General features: G+C 41.2%; 1 pseudogene; it reads left to right on the top strand.

Moving 5' to 3' along the window:
* LOC115123126 (protein ENTREP3-like) overlaps nt 1-20043 on the top strand; it is a 72112-nt pseudogene that overhangs the window by 49021 nt on the left and 3048 nt on the right.

Raw genomic sequence — 20043 nt, 5'->3', positions numbered from 1 at the left:
TTTAATGACAGCTCAGTGTGTGTGTGTTTAATGACAGCTCAGTGTGTGTGTTTAATGGCAGCTTAGTGTGTGTGTGTGTTTTATGACAGCTCAGTGTGTGTGTTTAATGGCAGCTCAGTGTGTGTGTGTTTTATGACAGCTCAGTGTGTGTGTTTAATGACAGCTCAGTGTGTGTGTGTTTTATGACAGCTCAGTGTGTGTGTTTCATGACAGCTCAGTCTGTGTGTTTTATGACAGCTCAGTGTGTGTGTTTTATGACAGCTCAGTGTGTGTGTTTTATGACAGCTCAGTGTGTGTGTTTCATGACATATCAGTGCGTGTGTTTTATGACAGCTCAGTGTGTGTGTTTTATGACAGCTCAGTGTGTGTGTTTTATGACAGCTTAGTGTGTGTGTTTCATGACAGCTCAGTGTGTGTGTTTTATGACTGCTTAGTGTGTGTGTTTTATGACAGCTTAGTGTGTGTGTTTTATGACAGCTTAGTGTGTGTGTTTTATGACAGCTCAGTGCGTGTGTTTTATGACAGCTCAGTGTGTGTGTTTTATGACAGCTTAGTGTGTGTGTTTTATGACAGCTTAGTGTGTGTGTTTCATGACAGCTCAGTGTGTGTGTTTTATGACAGCTTAGTGTGTGTGTTTTATGACAGCTCAGTGTGTGTGTTTAATGGCAGCTCAGTGTGTGTGTTTTATGACAGCTTAGTGTGTGTGTTTTATGACAGCTCAGTGTGTGTGTTTAATGGCAGCTCAGTGTGTGTGTTTTATGACAGCTCAGTGCGTGTGTTTAATGGCAGTGTGTGGCATCTATATTCTCTGAGAGTATGTGTTACGTGCTGATCTCCCCTCCTCTGTTCCAGGATCTGTGTGTTATGTGCTGATCTCCACTCCTCTGTTCCAGGACCTGTTGTTCAGTGCTTGTGGTCTGAGTGTCTTCTTCTCTGTTCCAGGACCTGTTGTTCAGTGCTTGTGGTCTTAGTGTCCTCTTCTCTGTTCCAGGACCTGTTGTTCAGTGCTTGTTGTCTGAGTGTCTTCTTCTCTGCTCCAGGACCTGTTGTTCAGTGCTTGTGGTCTGAGTGTCCTCTTCTCTGCTCCAGGACCTGTTGTTCAGTGCTTGTGGTCTGAGTATTCTCTCTACCATCATCTGTACTCTCTCTACTGTCACCTGTAGTATACACATCTTCTCCCTGGACCTAGTGCACCTGGTGAGTCCACACACACACACACACACACACACACACACACACACACGATTTCTCCCCTCCCCTTCTCTATCTCTGTTTGTTTCTCTCTAGCTCGCCCCGCACCGCTCTCGCTCCGTCAACCCAGAATGCACCACTCCTCAGGACGCCTTCCTGACCAACATCATGGACTTTGAGGAGTTTGTCCCGCCCATCCCTCCGCCCCCCTACTACCCCCCTGAATACACCTGCAGCTCTGAGACAGACGCACAGAGGTAATAACACACACACAGGTAGCCTGCAGGTTAGAGCATTGGGGTTGCTGGTTTGAATACCGGACCTGACAGGGTGATAAATATTGCTCCAGGACTGCTGGACAACGGTGACCCTAGCTGTGACCCCACTCCCTGCGGGTGTCTCAGGTTGGGATATTACATTTACATTTAAGTCATTTAGCAGACGCTCTTGTCCAGAGCGACTTGAAACACATTTGTTACAGTTTTTCTTCAATTGCTAAAAAGCATTGGTCAATACTCGATCCATTTTTTCAAAACTCTTCACACAGTCTGCATTACCAACATGCATCTTGGCCAAACACTTAAATATCACCTCCAGAACTCAGTCAAACCACCAAAACACTTCATACGTCTCAAAATAAGCTCGTTCGACCAGAACACTGGCAACAATTCTCAGTCAGAAAGCATACAGTACATTGTCACTCATAACACACTGACCTAAATAACACTAACAGGGAGCATTACATAAATGAGGAACTTTTCTTTGAGGTTTGAATGAATTTTCACGTAAATCAGTATTTCATTATAGAATAAGAATAACACCTTTTCACTTTATTGACTGTACTAAAGTATATGGAACAAGAATGAATCAGAAATGCAGCAATTTGCTTCAATAACCTTAATTTTTTCTATATCTTTGCATATAGTAATTTACTGTTGAAATAACAAATTCCAGAAATTCAAGGGCTGCAATAATAATGACAAAAAACCATCATCAACATGTCTAGTATAACACTCATACTGTACAGTACTGTGGGGATTGTAGTTCTCATCAACATGTCTAGTATAACACTCATACTGTACAGTACTGTGAGGGTTGTAGTTCTCATCAACATGTCTAGTATCATCACTCATACTGTACAGTACTGTGGGGATTGTAGTTCTCATCAACATGTCTAGTATAACACTCATACTGTACAGTACTGTGAGGGTTGTAGTTCTCATCAACATGTATAGTATAACACTCATACTGTACAGTACTGTGGGGATTGTAGTTCTCATCAACATGTCTAGTATAATCACTCATACTGTACAGTACTGTGAGGATTCTAGTTCTCATCAACATGTCTAGTATAACACTCATACTGTACAGTACTGTGGGGATTGTAGTTCTCATCAACATGTCTAGTATAACACTCATACTGTACAGTACTGTGAGGGTTCTAGTTCTCATCAACATGTCTAGTATAATCACTCATACTGTACAGTACTGTGAGGGTTGTAGTTCTCATCAACATGTCTAGTATAACACTGATACTGTACAGTATTGTGAGGGTTGTAGTTCTCATCAACATGTATAGTATAACACTCATACTGTACAGTACTGTGGGGATTGTAGTTCTCATCAACATGTCTAGTATAATCACTCATACTGTACAGTACTGAGAGGATTCTAGTTCTCATCAACATGTCTAGTATAACACTCATACTGTACAGTACTGTGGGGATTGTAGTTCTCATCAACATGTCTAGTATAACACTCATACTGTACAGTACTGTGAGGGTTGTAGTTCTCATCAACATGTCTAGTATAACACTCATACTGTACAGTACTGTGAGGGTTGTAGTTCTCATCAACATGTCTAGTATAACACTCATACTGTACAGTACTGTGGGGGTTGTAGTTCTCATCAACATGTATAGTATAACACTCATACTGTACAGTACTGTGAGGATTCTAGTTCTCATCAACATGTATAGTATAACACTCATACTGTACAGTACTGTGGGGATTGTAGTTCTCATCAACATGTCTAGTATAATCACTCATACTGTACCGTACTGTGGGGATTGTAGTTCTCATCAACATGTCTAGTATAATCACTCATACTGTACAGTACTGTGAGGGTTGTAGTTCTCATCAACATGTCTAGTATAATCACTCATACTGTACAGTACTGTGGGGATTGTAGTTCTCATCAACATGTCTAGTATAATCACTCATACTGTACAGTACTGTGAGGGTTGTAGTTCTCATCAACATGTCTAGTATAACACTCATACTGTACAGTACTGTGAGGGTTCTAGTTCTCATCAACATGTCTAGTATAACACTGATACTGTACAGTACTGTGAGGGTTGTAGTTCTCATCAACATGTCTAGTATAACACTCATACTGTACAGTACTGTGAGGGTTGTAGTTCTCATCAACATGTCTAGTATAATCACTCATACTGTACCGTACTGTGGGGATTGTAGTTCTCATCAACATGTCTAGTATAATCACTCATACTGTACAGTACTGTGAGGGTTGTAGTTCTCATCAACATGTCTAGTATAATCACTCATACTGTACAGTACTGTGGGGATTGTAGTTCTCATCAACATGTCTAGTATAACACTCATACTGTACAGTACTGTGAGGGTTGTAGTTCTCATCAACATGTATAGTATAACACTCATACTGTACAGTACTGTGGGGATTGTAGTTCTCATCAACATGTCTAGTATAATCACTCATACTGTACAGTACTGTGAGGGTTCTAGTTCTCATCAACATGTCTAGTATAACACTCATACTGTACAGTACTGTGGGGATTGTAGTTCTCATCAACATGTCTAGTATAACACTCATACTGTACAGTACTGTGAGGGTTCTAGTTCTCATCAACATGTCTAGTATAATCACTCATACTGTACAGTACTGTGAGGGTTGTAGTTCTCATCAACATGTCTAGTATAACACTGATACTGTACAGTACTGTGAGGGTTGTAGTTCTCATCAACATGTATAGTATAACACTCATACTGTACAGTACTGTGGGGATTGTAGTTCTCATCAACATGTCTAGTATAATCACTCATACTGTACAGTACTGTGAGGATTCTAGTTCTCATCAACATGTCTAGTATAACACTCATACTGTACAGTACTGTGGGGATTGTAGTTCTCATCAACATGTCTAGTATAACACTCATACTGTACAGTACTGTGAGGGTTCTACTTCTCATCAACATGTCTAGTATAATCACTCATACTGTACAGTACTGTGAGGGTTGTAGTTCTCATCAACATGTCTAGTATAACACTCATACTGTACAGTACTGTGAGGGTTGTAGTTCTCATCAACATGTCTAGTATAACACTCATACTGTACAGTACTGTGAGGGTTCTAGTTCTCATCAACATGTCTAGTATCATCACTCATACTGTACAGTACTGTGGGGATTGTAGTTCTCATCAACATGTCTAGTATAACACTCATACTGTACAGTACTGTGAGGGTTGTAGTTCTCATCAACATGTCTAGTATCATCACTCATACTGTACTGTACTGTGGGGATTGTAGTTCTCATCAACATGTCTAGTATAACACTCATACTGTACAGTACTGTGAGGGTTGTAGTTCTCATCAACATGTATAGTATAACACTCATACTGTACAGTACTGTGGGGATTGTAGTTCTCATCAACATGTCTAGTATAACACTCATACTGTACAGTACTGTGAGGGTTCTAGTTCTCATCAACATGTCTAGTATAATCACTCATACTGTACAGTACTGTGAGGGTTGTAGTTCTCATCAACATGTCTAGTATAACACTGATACTGTACAGTACTGTGAGGGTTGTAGTTCTCATCAACATGTATAGTATAACACTCATACTGTACAGTACTGTGGGGATTGTAGTTCTCATCAACATGTCTAGTATAATCACTCATACTGTACAGTACTGTGAGGATTCTAGTTCTCATCAACATGTCTAGTATAACACTCATACTGTACAGTACTGTGGGGATTGTAGTTCTCATCAACATGTCTAGTATAACACTCATACTGTACAGTACTGTGAGGGTTCTACTTCTCATCAACATGTCTAGTATAATCACTCATACTGTACAGTACTGTGAGGGTTGTAGTTCTCATCAACATGTCTAGTATAACACTCATACTGTACAGTACTGTGAGGGTTGTAGTTCTCATCAACATGTCTAGTATAATCACTCATACTGTACAGTACTGTGAGGATTCTAGTTCTCATCAACATGTCTAGTATAATCACTCATACTGTACAGTACTGTGGGGATTGTAGTTCTCATCAACATGTCTAGTATAACACTCATACTGTACAGTACTGTGAGGGTTGTAGTTCTCATCAACATGTCTAGTATAACACTCATACTGTACAGTACTGTGAGGATTCTAGTTCTCATCAACATGTCTAGTATAACACTCATACTGTACAGTACTGTGAGGATTCTAGTTCTCATCAACATGTCTAGTATAACACTCATACTGTACAGTACTGTGAGGGTTCTAGTTCTCATCAACATGTCTAGTATAACACTCATACTGTACAGTACTGTGAGGATTCTAGTTCTCATCAACATGTCTAGTATAATCACTCATACTGTACAGTACTGTGAGGGTTGTAGTTCTCATCAACATGTCTAGTATAACACTCATACTGTACAGTACTGTGGGGGTTGTAGTTCTCATCAACATGTCTAGTATAACACTCATACTGTACAGTACTGTGAGGATTCTAGTTCTCATCAACATGTCTAGTATAACACTCATACTGTACAGTACTGTGGGGATTGTAGTTCTCATCAACATGTCTAGTATAACACTCATACTGTACAGTACTGTGGGGGTTGTAGTTCTCATCAACATGTCTAGTATAACACTCATACTGTACAGTACTGTGGGGGTTGTAGTTCTCATCAACATGTCTAGTATAACACTCATACTGTACAGTACTGTGAGGGTTGTAGTTCTCATCAACATGTATAGTATAACACTCATACTGTACAGTACTGAGAGGATTCTAGTTCTCATCAACATGTCTAGTATAATCACTCATACTGTACAGTACTGTGAGGGTTCTAGTTCTCATCAACATGTCTAGTATAACACTCATACTGTACAGTACTGTGGGGGTTGTAGTTCTCATCAACATGTCTAGTATAACACTCATACTGTACAGTACTGTGAGGATTCTAGTTCTCATCAACATGTCTAGTATAACACTCATACTGTACAGTACTGTGGGGATTGTAGTTCTCATCAACATGTCTAGTATAACACTCATACTGTACAGTACTGTGAGGGTTCTACTTCTCATCAACATGTCTAGTATAATCACTCATACTGTACAGTACTGTGAGGGTTGTAGTTCTCATCAACATGTCTAGTATAACACTCATACTGTACAGTACTGTGAGGGTTGTAGTTCTCATCAACATGTCTAGTATAATCACTCATACTGTACAGTACTGTGAGGATTCTAGTTCTCATCAACATGTCTAGTATAATCACTCATACTGTACAGTACTGTGGGGATTGTAGTTCTCATCAACATGTCTAGTATAACACTCATACTGTACAGTACTGTGAGGGTTGTAGTTCTCATCAACATGTCTAGTATAACACTCATACTGTACAGTACTGTGAGGATTCTAGTTCTCATCAACATGTCTAGTATAACACTCATACTGTACAGTACTGTGAGGAGGGTTCTAGTTCTCATCAACATGTCTAGTATAACACTCATACTGTACAGTACTGTGAGGGTTCTAGTTCTCATCAACATGTCTAGTATAACACTCATACTGTACAGTACTGTGAGGTAGTTTCTAGTTCTCATCAACATGTCTAGTATAACACTCATACTGTACAGTACTGTGTGGGGTTCTAGTTCTCATCAACATGTCTAGTATAACACTCATACTGTACAGTACTGTGGGGTTGTAGTTCTCATCAACATGTCTAGTATAACACTCATACTGTACAGTACTGTGGGGGTTGTAGTTCTCATCAACATGTCTAGTATAACACTCATACTGTACAGTACTGTGGGGTTGTAGTTCTCATCAACATGTCTAGTATAACACTCATACTGTACAGTACTGTGAGGGTTGTAGTTCTCATCAACATGTCTAGTATAACACTCATACTGTACAGTACTGTGGGGATTCTAGTTCTCATCAACATGTCTAGTATAACACTCATACTGTACAGTACTGTGGGGTTGTAGTTCTCATCAACATGTCTAGTATAACACTCATACTGTACAGTACTGTGAGGGTTGTAGTTCTCATCAACATGTCTAGTATAACACTCATACTGTACAGTACTGTGGGGGTTCTAGTTCTCATCAACATGTCTAGTATAACACTCATACTGTACAGTACTGTGAGGGTTGTAGTTCTCATCAACATGTCTAGTATAACACTCATACTGTACAGTACTGTGAGGGTTGTAGTTCTCATCAACATGTCTAGTATAACACTCATACTGTACAGTACTGTGAGGGTTCTAGTTCTCATCAACATGTCTAGTATAATCACTCATACTGTACAGTACTGTGGGGATTGTAGTTCTCATCAACATGTCTAGTATAACACTCATACTGTACAGTACTGTGAGGGTTGTAGTTCTCATCAACATGTCTAGTATAACACTCATACTGTACAGTACTGTGAGGTTCTAGTTCTCATCAACATGTCTAGTATAACACTCATACTGTACAGTACTGTGGGGTTGTAGTTCTCATCAACATGTCTAGTATAACACTCATACTGTACAGTACTGTGAGGGTTGTAGTTCTCATCAACATGTCTAGTATAACACTCATACTGTACAGTACTGTGGGGGTTGTAGTTCTCATCAACATGTCTAGTATAACACTCATACTGTACAGTACTGTGGGGGTTGTAGTTCTCATCAACATGTCTAGTATAACACTCATACTGTACAGTACTGTGAGGGTTCTAGTTCTCATCAACATGTCTAGTATAACACTCATACTGTACAGTACTGTGGGGTTGTAGTTCTCATCAACATGTCTAGTATAACACTCATACTGTACAGTACTGTGAGGGTTGTAGTTCTCATCAACATGTCTAGTATAACACTCATACTGTACAGTACTGTGGGGGTTGTAGTTCTCATCAACATGTCTAGTATAACACTCATACTGTACAGTACTGTGAGGGTTGTAGTTCTCATCAACATGTATAGTATAACACTCATACTGTACAGTACTGAGAGGATTCTAGTTCTCATCAACATGTCTAGTATAATCACTCATACTGTACAGTACTGTGAGGGTTCTAGTTCTCATCAACATGTCTAGTATAACACTGATACTGTACAGTACTGTGAGGGTTGTAGTTCTCATCAACATGTCTAGTATAACACTCATACTGTACAGTACTGTGAGGGTTGTAGTTCTCATCAACATGTCTAGTATAACACTCATACTGTACAGTACTGTGAGGGTTGTAGTTCTCATCAACATGTCTAGTATAACACTCATACTGTACAGTACTGTGGGGATTGTAGTTCTCATCAACATGTCTAGTATAACACTCATACTGTACAGTACTGTGAGGGTTGTAGTTCTCATCAACATGTATAGTATAACACTCATACTGTACAGTACTGTGGGGATTGTAGTTCTCATCAACATGTCTAGTATAATCACTCATACTGTACAGTACTGTGAGGATTCTAGTTCTCATCAACATGTCTAGTATAACACTCATACTGTACAGTACTGTGAGGGTTGTAGTTCTCATCAACATGTCTAGTATAACACTCATACTGTACAGTACTGTGGGGTTCTAGTTCTCATCAACATGTCTAGTATAACACTCATACTGTACAGTACTGTGGGGTTGTAGTTCTCATCAACATGTCTAGTATAACACTGATACTGTACAGTATTGTGAGGGTTGTAGTTCTCATCAACATGTCTAGTATAACACTCATACTGTACAGTACTGTGGGGGTTGTAGTTCTCATCAACATGTATAGTATAACACTCATACTGTACAGTACTGTGGGGATTCTAGTTCTCATCAACATGTCTAGTATAACACTCATACTGTACAGTACTGTTCTCATCAACATGTCTAGTATACTGTACTGGAGGGTTGTAGTTCTCATCAACATGTCTAGTATAATCACTCATACTGTACAGTACTGTGAGGGTTGTAGTTCTCATCAACATGTCTAGTATAATCACTCATACTGTACAGTACTGTGGGGATTGTAGTTCTCATCAACATGTCTAGTATAATCACTCATACTGTACAGTACTGTGAGGGTTGTAGTTCTCATCAACATGTCTAGTATAACACTCATACTGTACAGTACTGTGAGGGTTCTAGTTCTCATCAACATGTCTAGTATAACACTGATACTGTACAGTACTGTGAGGGTTGTAGTTCTCATCAACATGTCTAGTATAACACTCATACTGTACAGTACTGTGAGGGTTGTAGTTCTCATCAACATGTCTAGTATCATCACTCATACTGTACAGTACTGTGGGGATTGTAGTTCTCATCAACATGTCTAGTATAACACTCATACTGTACAGTACTGTGAGGGTTGTAGTTCTCATCAACATGTCTAGTATAACACTCATACTGTACAGTACTGTGGGGGTTGTAGTTCTCATCAACATGTATAGTATAACACTCATACTGTACAGTACTGTGGGGGTTGTAGTTCTCATCAACATGTCTAGTATAACACTCATACTGTACAGTACTGTGAGGATTCTAGTTCTCATCAACATGTCTAGTATAACACTCATACTGTACAGTACTGTGGGGATTGTAGTTCTCATCAACATGTCTAGTATAACACTCATACTGTACAGTACTGTGAGGGTTCTAGTTCTCATCAACATGTCTAGTATAACACTCATACTGTACAGTACTGTGAGGGTTGTAGTTCTCATCAACATGTCTAGTATAACACTGATACTGTACAGTACTGTGAGGGTTGTAGTTCTCATCAACATGTATAGTATAACACTCATACTGTACAGTACTGTGGGGATTGTAGTTCTCATCAACATGTCTAGTATAATCACTCATACTGTACAGTACTGTGAGGATTCTAGTTCTCATCAACATGTCTAGTATAACACTCATACTGTACAGTACTGTGGGGATTGTAGTTCTCATCAACATGTCTAGTATAACACTCATACTGTACAGTACTGTGAGGGTTCTACTTCTCATCAACATGTCTAGTATAATCACTCATACTGTACAGTACTGTGAGGGTTGTAGTTCTCATCAACATGTCTAGTATAACACTCATACTGTACAGTACTGTGGGGGTTGTAGTTCTCATCAACATGTCTAGTATAACACTCATACTGTACAGTACTGTGAGGATTCTAGTTCTCATCAACATGTCTAGTATAACACTCATACTGTACAGTACTGTGAGGGTTCTAGTTCTCATCAACATGTCTAGTATAACACTCATACTGTACAGTACTGTGAGGATTCTAGTTCTCATCAACATGTCTAGTATAACACTCATACTGTACAGTACTGTGAGGATTCTAGTTCTCATCAACATGTCTAGTATAACACTCATACTGTACAGTACTGTGAGGGTTGTAGTTCTCATCAACATGTCTAGTATAACACTCATACTGTACAGTACTGTGGGGGTTGTAGTTCTCATCAACATGTCTAGTATAACACTCATACTGTACAGTACTGTGAGGATTCTAGTTCTCATCAACATGTCTAGTATAACACTCATACTGTACAGTACTGTGGGGATTGTAGTTCTCATCAACATGTCTAGTATAACACTCATACTGTACAGTACTGTGGGGGTTGTAGTTCTCATCAACATGTCTAGTATAACACTCATACTGTACAGTACTGTGGGGGTTGTAGTTCTCATCAACATGTCTAGTATAACACTCATACTGTACAGTACTGTGAGGGTTGTAGTTCTCATCAACATGTATAGTATAACACTCATACTGTACAGTACTGTGAGGATTCTAGTTCTCATCAACATGTCTAGTATAATCACTCATACTGTACAGTACTGTGGGGATTGTAGTTCTCATCAACATGTCTAGTATAACACTCATACTGTACAGTACTGTGAGGGTTGTAGTTCTCATCAACGTGTCTAGTATAACACTCATACTGTACAGTACTGTGAGGATTCTAGTTCTCATCAACATGTCTAGTATAACACTGATACTGTACAGTACTGTGAGGATTCTAGTTCTCATCAACATGTCTAGTATAACACTCATACTGTACAGTACTGTGAGGGTTCTAGTTCTCATCAACATGTCTAGTATAACACTCATACTGTACAGTACTGTGAGGATTCTAGTTCTCATCAACATGTCTAGTATAACACTCATACTGTACAGTACTGTGAGGAATCTAGTTCTCATCAACATGTCTAGTATAATCACTCATACTGTACAGTACTGTGAGGATTCTAGTTCTCATCAACATGTATAGTATAACACTCATACTGTACAGTACTGTGAGGATTCTAGTTCTCATCAACATGTCTAGTATAATCACTCATACTGTACAGTACTGTGAGGATTCTAGTTCTCATCAACATGTCTAGTATAACACTCATACTGTACAGTACTGTGAGGATTCTAGTTCTCATCAACATGTATAGTATAACACTCATACTGTACAGTACTGTGGGGATTGTAGTTCTCATCAACATGTCTAGTATAATCACTCATACTGTACAGTACTGTGAGGATTGTAGTTCTCATCAACATGTCTAGTATAACACTCATACTGTACAGTACTGTGGGGATTGTAGTTCTCATCAACATGTCTAGTATAACACTCATACTGTACAGTACTGTGAGGATTCTAGTTCTCATCAACATGTCTAGTATAATCACTCATACTGTACAGTACTGTGAGGGTTGTAGTTCTCATCAACATGTCTAGTATAACACTCATACTGTACAGTACTGTGGGGGTTGTAGTTCTCATCAACATGTCTAGTATAACACTCATACTGTACAGTACTGTGAGGGTTGTAGTTCTCATCAACATGTCTAGTATAACACTCATACTGTACAGTACTGTGAGGATTCTAGTTCTCATCAACATGTCTAGTATAACATTCATACTGTACAGTACTGTGAGGGTTCTAGTTCTCATCAACATGTCTAGTATAACACTCATACTGTACAGTACTGTGAGGGTTCTAGTTCTCATCAACATGTCTAGTATAATCACTCATACTGTACAGTACTGTGAGGGTTCTAGTTCTCATCAACATGTCTAGTATAATCACTCATACTGTACAGTACTGTGAGGATTCTAGTTCTCATCAACATGTCTAGTATAACACTCATACTGTACAGTACTGTGAGGGTTGTAGTTCTCATCAACATGTCTAGTATAACACTCATACTGTACAGTACTGTGAGGGTTGTAGTTCTCATCAACATGTCTAGTATAACACTCATACTGTACAGTACTGTGAGGGTTCTAGTTCTCATCACCATGTCTAGTATAACACTCATACTGTACAGTACTGTGAGGGTTCTAGTTCTCATCAACATGTCTAGTATAATCACTCATACTGTACAGTACTGTGAGGATTGTAGTTCTCATCAACATGTCTAGTATAACACTCATACTGTACAGTACTGTGGGGATTGTAGTTCTCATCAACATGTATAGTATAACACTCATACTGTACAGTACTGTGGGGATTGTAGTTCTCATCAACATGTATAGTATAACACTCATACTGTACAGTACTGTGAGGATTCTAGTTCTCATCAACATGTCTAGTATAACACTCATACTGTACAGTACTGTGGGGATTGTAGTTCTCATCAACATGTCTAGTATAACACTCATACTGTACAGTACTGTGAGGGTTGTAGTTCTCATCAACATGTCTAGTATAACACTCATACTGTACAGTACTGTGAGGGTTGTAGTTCTCATCAACATGTATAGTATAACACTCATACTGTACATTACTGTGAGGGTTGTAGTTCTCATCAACATGTCTAGTATAACACTCATACTGTACAGTACTGTGAGGGTTGTAGTTCTCATCAACATGTCTAGTATAACACTCATACTGTACAGTACTGTGAGGGTTGTAGTTCTCATCAACATGTATAGTATAACACTCATACTGTACAGTACTGTGAGGGTTGTAGTTCTCATCAACATGTCTAGTATAATCACTCATACTGTACAGTACTGTGAGGGTTATAGTTATCATCAACATGTATAGTATAACACTCATACTGTACAGTACTGTGAGGGTTATAGTTCTCATCAACATGTCTAGTATAATCACTCATACTGTACAGTACTGTGAGGATTCTAGTTCTCATCAACATGTCTAGTATAACACTCATACTGTACAGTTATGTGAGGGTTCTAGTTCTTATCAACATGTATAGTATAACACTCATACTGTACAGTACTGGAGAGAGGGAGAACTAGAACCCTTACGGTACCTTACAGTATCAACATGAAAGCAATGAAAAATGATTCACAGTTTGGTCCAAATACATTTCTGTGTCACTGACTGTGTGAAGAGTTTTGACAATGTGACTTCAGTTTTGACCAATACATGTTAGCAATTGGGGAAAAAACTGTAAACACTTCTGTGCAACAGGACAAATTTATATACACTGCTCAAAAAAATAAAGGGAACACTAAAATAACACATCCTAGATCTGAATGAATGAAATATTCTTATTAAATACTTTTTTCTTTACATAGTTGAATGTGCTGACAACAAAATCACACAAAAATTATCAATGGAAATCAAATTTATCAACCCATGGAGGTCTGGATTTGGAGTCACACTCAAAATTGAAGTGAAAACCATACTACAGGCGGATCCAACTTTGATGTAATGTCCTTAAAACAAGTCAAAATGAGGCTCAGTAGTGTGTGTGGCCTCCACGTGCCTGTATGACCTCCCTACAACGCCTGGGCATGCTCCTGATGAGGTGGCGGATGGTCTCCTGAGGGATCTCCTACCAGACCTGGACTAAAGCATCCGCCAACTCCTGGACAGTCTGTGGTGCAACGTGGCATTGGTGGATGGAGCGAGACATGATGTCCCAGATGTGCTCAATTGGATTCAGGTCTGGGGAACGGGTGGGCCAGTCCAAGCATCAATGCCTTCCTCTTGCAGGAACTGCTGACACACTCCAGCCACATGAGGTCTAGCATTGTCTTGCATTAGGAGGAACCCAGGGCCAACCGCACCAGCATATGGTCTCACAAGGGGTCTGAGGATCTCATCTCGGTACCTAATGGCAGTCAGGCTACCTCTGGCTAGCACATGGAGGGCTGTGCGGCCCCCCAAAGAAATGCCACCCCACACCATGACTGACCCACCGCCAAACCGGTCATGCTGGAGGATGTTGCAGGCAGCAGAACGTTCTCCCCGGCGTCTCCAGATTCTGTCACGTCTGTCACATGTGCTCAGTGTGAACCTGCTTTCATCTGTGAAGAGCACAGGGCGCCAGCGGAGAATTTGCCAATCTTGGTGTTCTCTGGCAAATGCCAAACGTCCTGCACGGTGTTGGGCTGTAAGCACAACCCCCACCTGTGGACGTCGGGCCCTCATACCATGGAGTCTGTTTCTGACCGTTTGAGCAGACACATGCACATTTGTGGCCTGCTGGAGGTCATTTTGCAGGGCTCTGGCAGTGCTCCTCCTGCTCCTCCTTGCACAAAGGCAGAGGTAGCGGTCCTGCTGCTGGGTTGTTGCCCTCCTACGGCCTCCTCCACGTCTCCTGATGTACTGGCCTGTCTCCTGGTAGCGCCTCCATGCTCTGGACACTACGCTGACAGACACAGCAAACCTTCTTGCCACAGCTCGCATTGATGTGCCATCCTGGATGAGCTGCACTACCTGAGCCACTTGTGTGGGTTGTAGACTCCGTCTCATGCTACCACTAGAGTGAATGCACCGCCAGCATTCAAAAGTGACCAAAACATCAGCCAGGAAGCATAGGAACTGAGAAGTGGTCTGTGGTCACCACCTGCAGAACCACTCCTTTATTGGGGGTGTCTTGCTAATTGCCTATAATTCTCACCTGTTGTCTATTCCATTTGCACAACAGCATGTGACATTTATTGTCAATCAGGGTTGCTTCCTAAGTGGACAGTTTGATTTCACAGAAGTGTGATTGACTTGGAGTTACATTGTGTTGTTTAAGTGTATTTTTTTTGAGCAGTGTATTATTTTTAAACACACACTCTAGCATTTGTAAATAGCCAATAAAATCAGTCTTCATTGTTTGTCTGTGTGTCTGTGTCCTCAGTATCACCTATAATGGGTCGATGGAGAGTCCAGTTCCTCTCTACCCCACTGACTGTCCCCCTCCTTACGAATTAGTGATGGGACAGAGAGCAGCTAGCCAGGTCAGTGGGGGAATCTGGACGTGTTTGCTGTTGTGTGTGTGTGTGTGTGTGTGTGTGTGTGTGTGTGTGTGTGTGTGTGTGTGTGTGTGTGTGTGTGTGTGTGTGTGTGTGTGTGTGTGTGAAAGAGAGAGAGAGAGAGAGTGAGAGAGAGAGAGAGAGAGAGAAAGAGAGAGAACGTGCAGGACAATTGTCTCTGTGTGTTTGTTTGTGTGTGCATGCGGGTGTGTGTGTCTATTAAACACATGTGCTGTGTGGTTGTCTTTAGGCCACGGTGTTTGACAGCCATGGGAATGAGCTGTCTGGAGAGAGGGCCACATCCACGGCCTTCAGCGGAGAGGGTCAGAGTCACACATGCTACATTCTGTTCACTTCAGCTCTGTTATTCATGTTTTTACCAGTCTGGTATTGAAAGGAGAGTTTCCATGAAGGGCCCATTTACTCTGGTTCTTTACCTACAGTTCAAGTCAGAAGTTTACATACACCTTAGCCAAATACATTTAAACTCAGTTTTTCACAGTTCTTGACATTTAATCCTAGTAAAAAAAATATTTAAAAAATGGAGGTTTTGGCTGATTACTTTTGATTTTCCCATGATGTCAAGCAAAGAAGCACTGAATTTGAAGGTAGGCCTTGAAATACATCCACAGGTACACCTCCAATAGCCTATCAGTAGCTTCTAAAGCCATGACATAATTTTCTGGAATTTTAGAAGCTGTTTAAAGGCACAGTCAACTTAGTGTATGTAAACTTCTGACCCACTAGAATTGTGATACAGTGAATTATAAGTGAAATAATACGTCTGTAAACAATTGTTGGAAAAATTACTTGTGTCATGCACAAAGTAGATGTCCTAACTGACTTGCCAAAACTATAGTTTGTTAATTAACCAGAAATTTGTGGAGAGGTTGAAAAACTAGTTTTAATGACTCCAACCTAAGTGTATGTAAACTAGTTTTAATGACTCCAACCTAAGTGTATGTAAACTAGTTTTAATGACTCCAACCTAAGTGTATGTAAACTAGTTTTAATGACTCCAACCTAAGTGTATGTAAACTAGTTTTAATGACTCCAACCTAAGTGTATGTAAACTAGTTTTAATGACTCCAACCTCAGTGTATGTAAACTAGTTTTAATGACTCCAACCTAAGTGTATGTAAACTAGTTTTAATGACTCCAACCTCAGTGTATGTAAACTTCCGACTTCAACTGTAAACAGGCAACACTGCCAATTCATAAATTTAGCCTAATATAAACAAGTAAATGAACCGTCTCCCTCCCTCCCTCCAGTCTCCATGGACAGTGGTTCTCTGTTGATGTCGGAGATCATTGACATCCCAGACGACTCCTCACCTTCAGAGGACTCCGGCCTCATGGGGGTGGGGGCTAGGGGGGAGAGAGCAAGCACCGGGGGAGTGGAGGGGGGAGACGGGGGAGAAGGAGGGGAGTATGTGAGCTTCCGTGGCCCCCTCCCCAAGCCCCGGAGAGTCCCCTGGTAGAGAGTCCCCTGGTGGGCCCCAGGGCCAGGCGATGCTACAGAGGAGAGAGGTCCAACTCCTGCTCCTCATCTAGCACTGCTACAGCTACATACAGGTAAATACAAGGACAATCACACACACAGTTCACAGCCACTTTCTTACAGCTCCTTCTCAAAAGAGAACAACCCTCCCCCTCCCCCCTCTTTGCAGGTCTCCAGTGTTGAGGCGACAGGCTATGTTGGCCAGTAGTTGTTCCCAGTTGGAGCTGCTAGGGCGCTCCTCTATCCTAGAGAAACGAGTCGGGCCTTGCGCCCCTCTACGACGCGGTTCTGCCTCTGCCTCTGCAGCTCCTCCCACTTCCTCATCCTCAGCTGTCAATCAGCAGGATGGTCACGGCAACGGCGTACCCCTCCCCCTACAGCCGTTGTACTTGCGTCGTCAGGGCGGAAGGAGCGAGAGGGGGGATAGTGACGGGCTTCTGCCCCTAGTGAGGTCACACAGCGAGCCTGGCCTCAGCTCTTCTGCTGATACAGGTGGGTACACACTAGAGGTCGACCGATTAATCGGATTGGCCGATTATAATTTTTTTACACCTTTATTTAATCTTTATTTAACTAGGCAAGTCAGTTAAGAACACATTCTTATTTTCAATGACGGTTTAGGAACAGTGGGTTAACTGCCTTGTTCAGGGGCAGAACGACAGATTTTTACCTTGTCAGCTCAGGGATTCAGTCTTGCAACCTTAGGTTTAACTAGTCCAACACTCTAACCACCTGCCTCACGAGGAGCCCACCTGTTTCCGCGAATGCAGTAAGAAGCCAAGCTAAGTTGCTAGCTAGCATTAAACTTAATCAATCATAATCACTAGTTATATCTACACATGGTTGATGATATTACTAGTTCATCTAGCGTGTCCTGCGTTGCATATGCAGTGCGCATTCGCGAAAAAGGACTGTCGTTGCTCCAACGTGTACCTAACCATAAACACCAATGCCTTTCTTAAAATCAATACACAGAAGTATATATTTTTAAACCTGCATATTTAGCAAAAAGAAATCCAGGTTAGCAGGCAATATTAACCAGGTGACATTGTGTCATTTCTCTTGCGCTCATTGCACACAGAGTCAGGGTATATGCAACAGTTTGGGCCACCTGGCTCGTGGCGAACTAATTTGCCAGAGTTTTAGGTAATTATGACATAACATTTAAGGTTGTGCAATGTAACAGGAATATTTAGACTTATGGATGCCACCCGTTAGATAAAATACGGAACTGTTCCGTATTTCACTGAAAGAATAAACGTCTTGTTTTCGAGATGATAGTTTCCGGATTCGACCATATTAATGACTTACGGCTCTCATTTCTGTGTGTTATTATGTTATAATTAAGTCTATGATTTGATAGAGCAGTCTGATTGAGCGATGGTAGGCACCAGCAGGCTCGTAAGCATTCATTCAAACAGCACTTCCGTGCGTTTTGCCAGCAGCTCTGCTGTTTAAGACTTCAAGCCTATCAACTCCCTAGATTAGGCTGGTGTAACCGATGTGAAATGGCTAGCTAGTTAGCGGGGTGCGCGCTAATAGCATTTCAAACGTCACTCGCTCTGAGACTTGGAGTAGTTATTCCCCTTGCTCTGCAAGGGTAACGCTGCTTCGAGGGTGGCTGTTGTCGTTGTGTTCCTGGTTCGAGCCCAGGTAGGAGCGAGGAGAGGGACGGAAGCTATACTGTTACACTGGCAATACTAAAGTGCCTATAAGAACATCCAATAGTCAAAGGTATATGAAATACAAATCGTATAGAGAGAAATAGTCCTAGAATTCCTAGAATAACTACAACCTAAAACTTCTTACCTGGGAATATTGAAGACTCATGTTAAAAGGAACCACCAGCTTTCATATGTTCTCATGTTCTAAGCAAGGAACTGAAATGTTAGCTTTTTTACATGGCACATATTGCACTTTTACTTTCTTCTCCAACACTTTGTTTTTGCATTATTTAAACCAAATTGAACATGTTTCATTATTTATTTTAGGCTAAATTAATTTTATTGATATATTATATTAAGTTAAAATAAGTGTTCATTCAGTATTGTTGTAATTGTCATTATTACAACAACAAAAAATTACAATCGGTATCGGCGTTGAAAAATCATAATCGGTCGACCAGACTAGTACACACACACAACACACATGTACAGACATCCAGTGTTAGTGATTTACAACTCACACTATGAACACACTATGAACACGCTATGAATACACAATGCAAGAAAGACATGGTGATAGTTTGCATTTCATATCTATATCATACCTCCCTTTCTCTGTCCCTCTCTCTCCCTCTCACCTCTCTCCCTTACTCTCTCCTCTTTTCCCTCCCTCCCTCTCTCCTCCCTCTCTCCTCTCTCCCTTCCTTTCTCCTCTCTCCCCTCCCTCCCTCTCTCGTTCCTCTGACCCCTCCCTCTCTCCTCTTCCTCACTCCTATTTTCCCTCCTTCTCTCCCTCCCTCTCTCTCCCTTCCTCCCTTTCTCCCCTCTCCCCTCCCTCTTTCATCTGACCCCTCCCTCTCTCCTCCCTCCCTCCCTTTCTCTCCCTCCCTCTCTCCTCTCTCCCTCCCTCTCTCTCCCTCCTCCTCCCTTTCTCAACTCTCCCTCCCTCTCTCATCTCTCCCACCCTCTCACCCTTCTCCCAGCTCCTTCTCTTCTCTCTCCTCCCTCTCTGCTCTCTCCCTCCCTCTCTGCTCTCTCCCTCCCTCTCTGCTCTCTCCCTCCCTCTCTGCTCTCTCCCTCCCTCTCTACTCTCTCCCTCCCTCTCTGCTCTCTCCCTCCTCTCTGCTCTCTCCTCCCTCTCTGCTCTCTCCCTCCCTCTCTGCTCTCTCCCTCCCTCTCTACTCTCTCCCACCCTCTCTGCTCTCTC

The sequence above is a fragment of the Oncorhynchus nerka genome, linkage group LG14, assembly GCF_034236695.1.
Source record: "Oncorhynchus nerka isolate Pitt River linkage group LG14, Oner_Uvic_2.0, whole genome shotgun sequence".
Taxonomy (NCBI): domain Eukaryota; kingdom Metazoa; phylum Chordata; class Actinopteri; order Salmoniformes; family Salmonidae; genus Oncorhynchus; species Oncorhynchus nerka.
The sequence above is the reverse complement of the archived record's forward strand: the minus strand, read 5'-3'. Positions and strand labels throughout refer to the sequence as shown.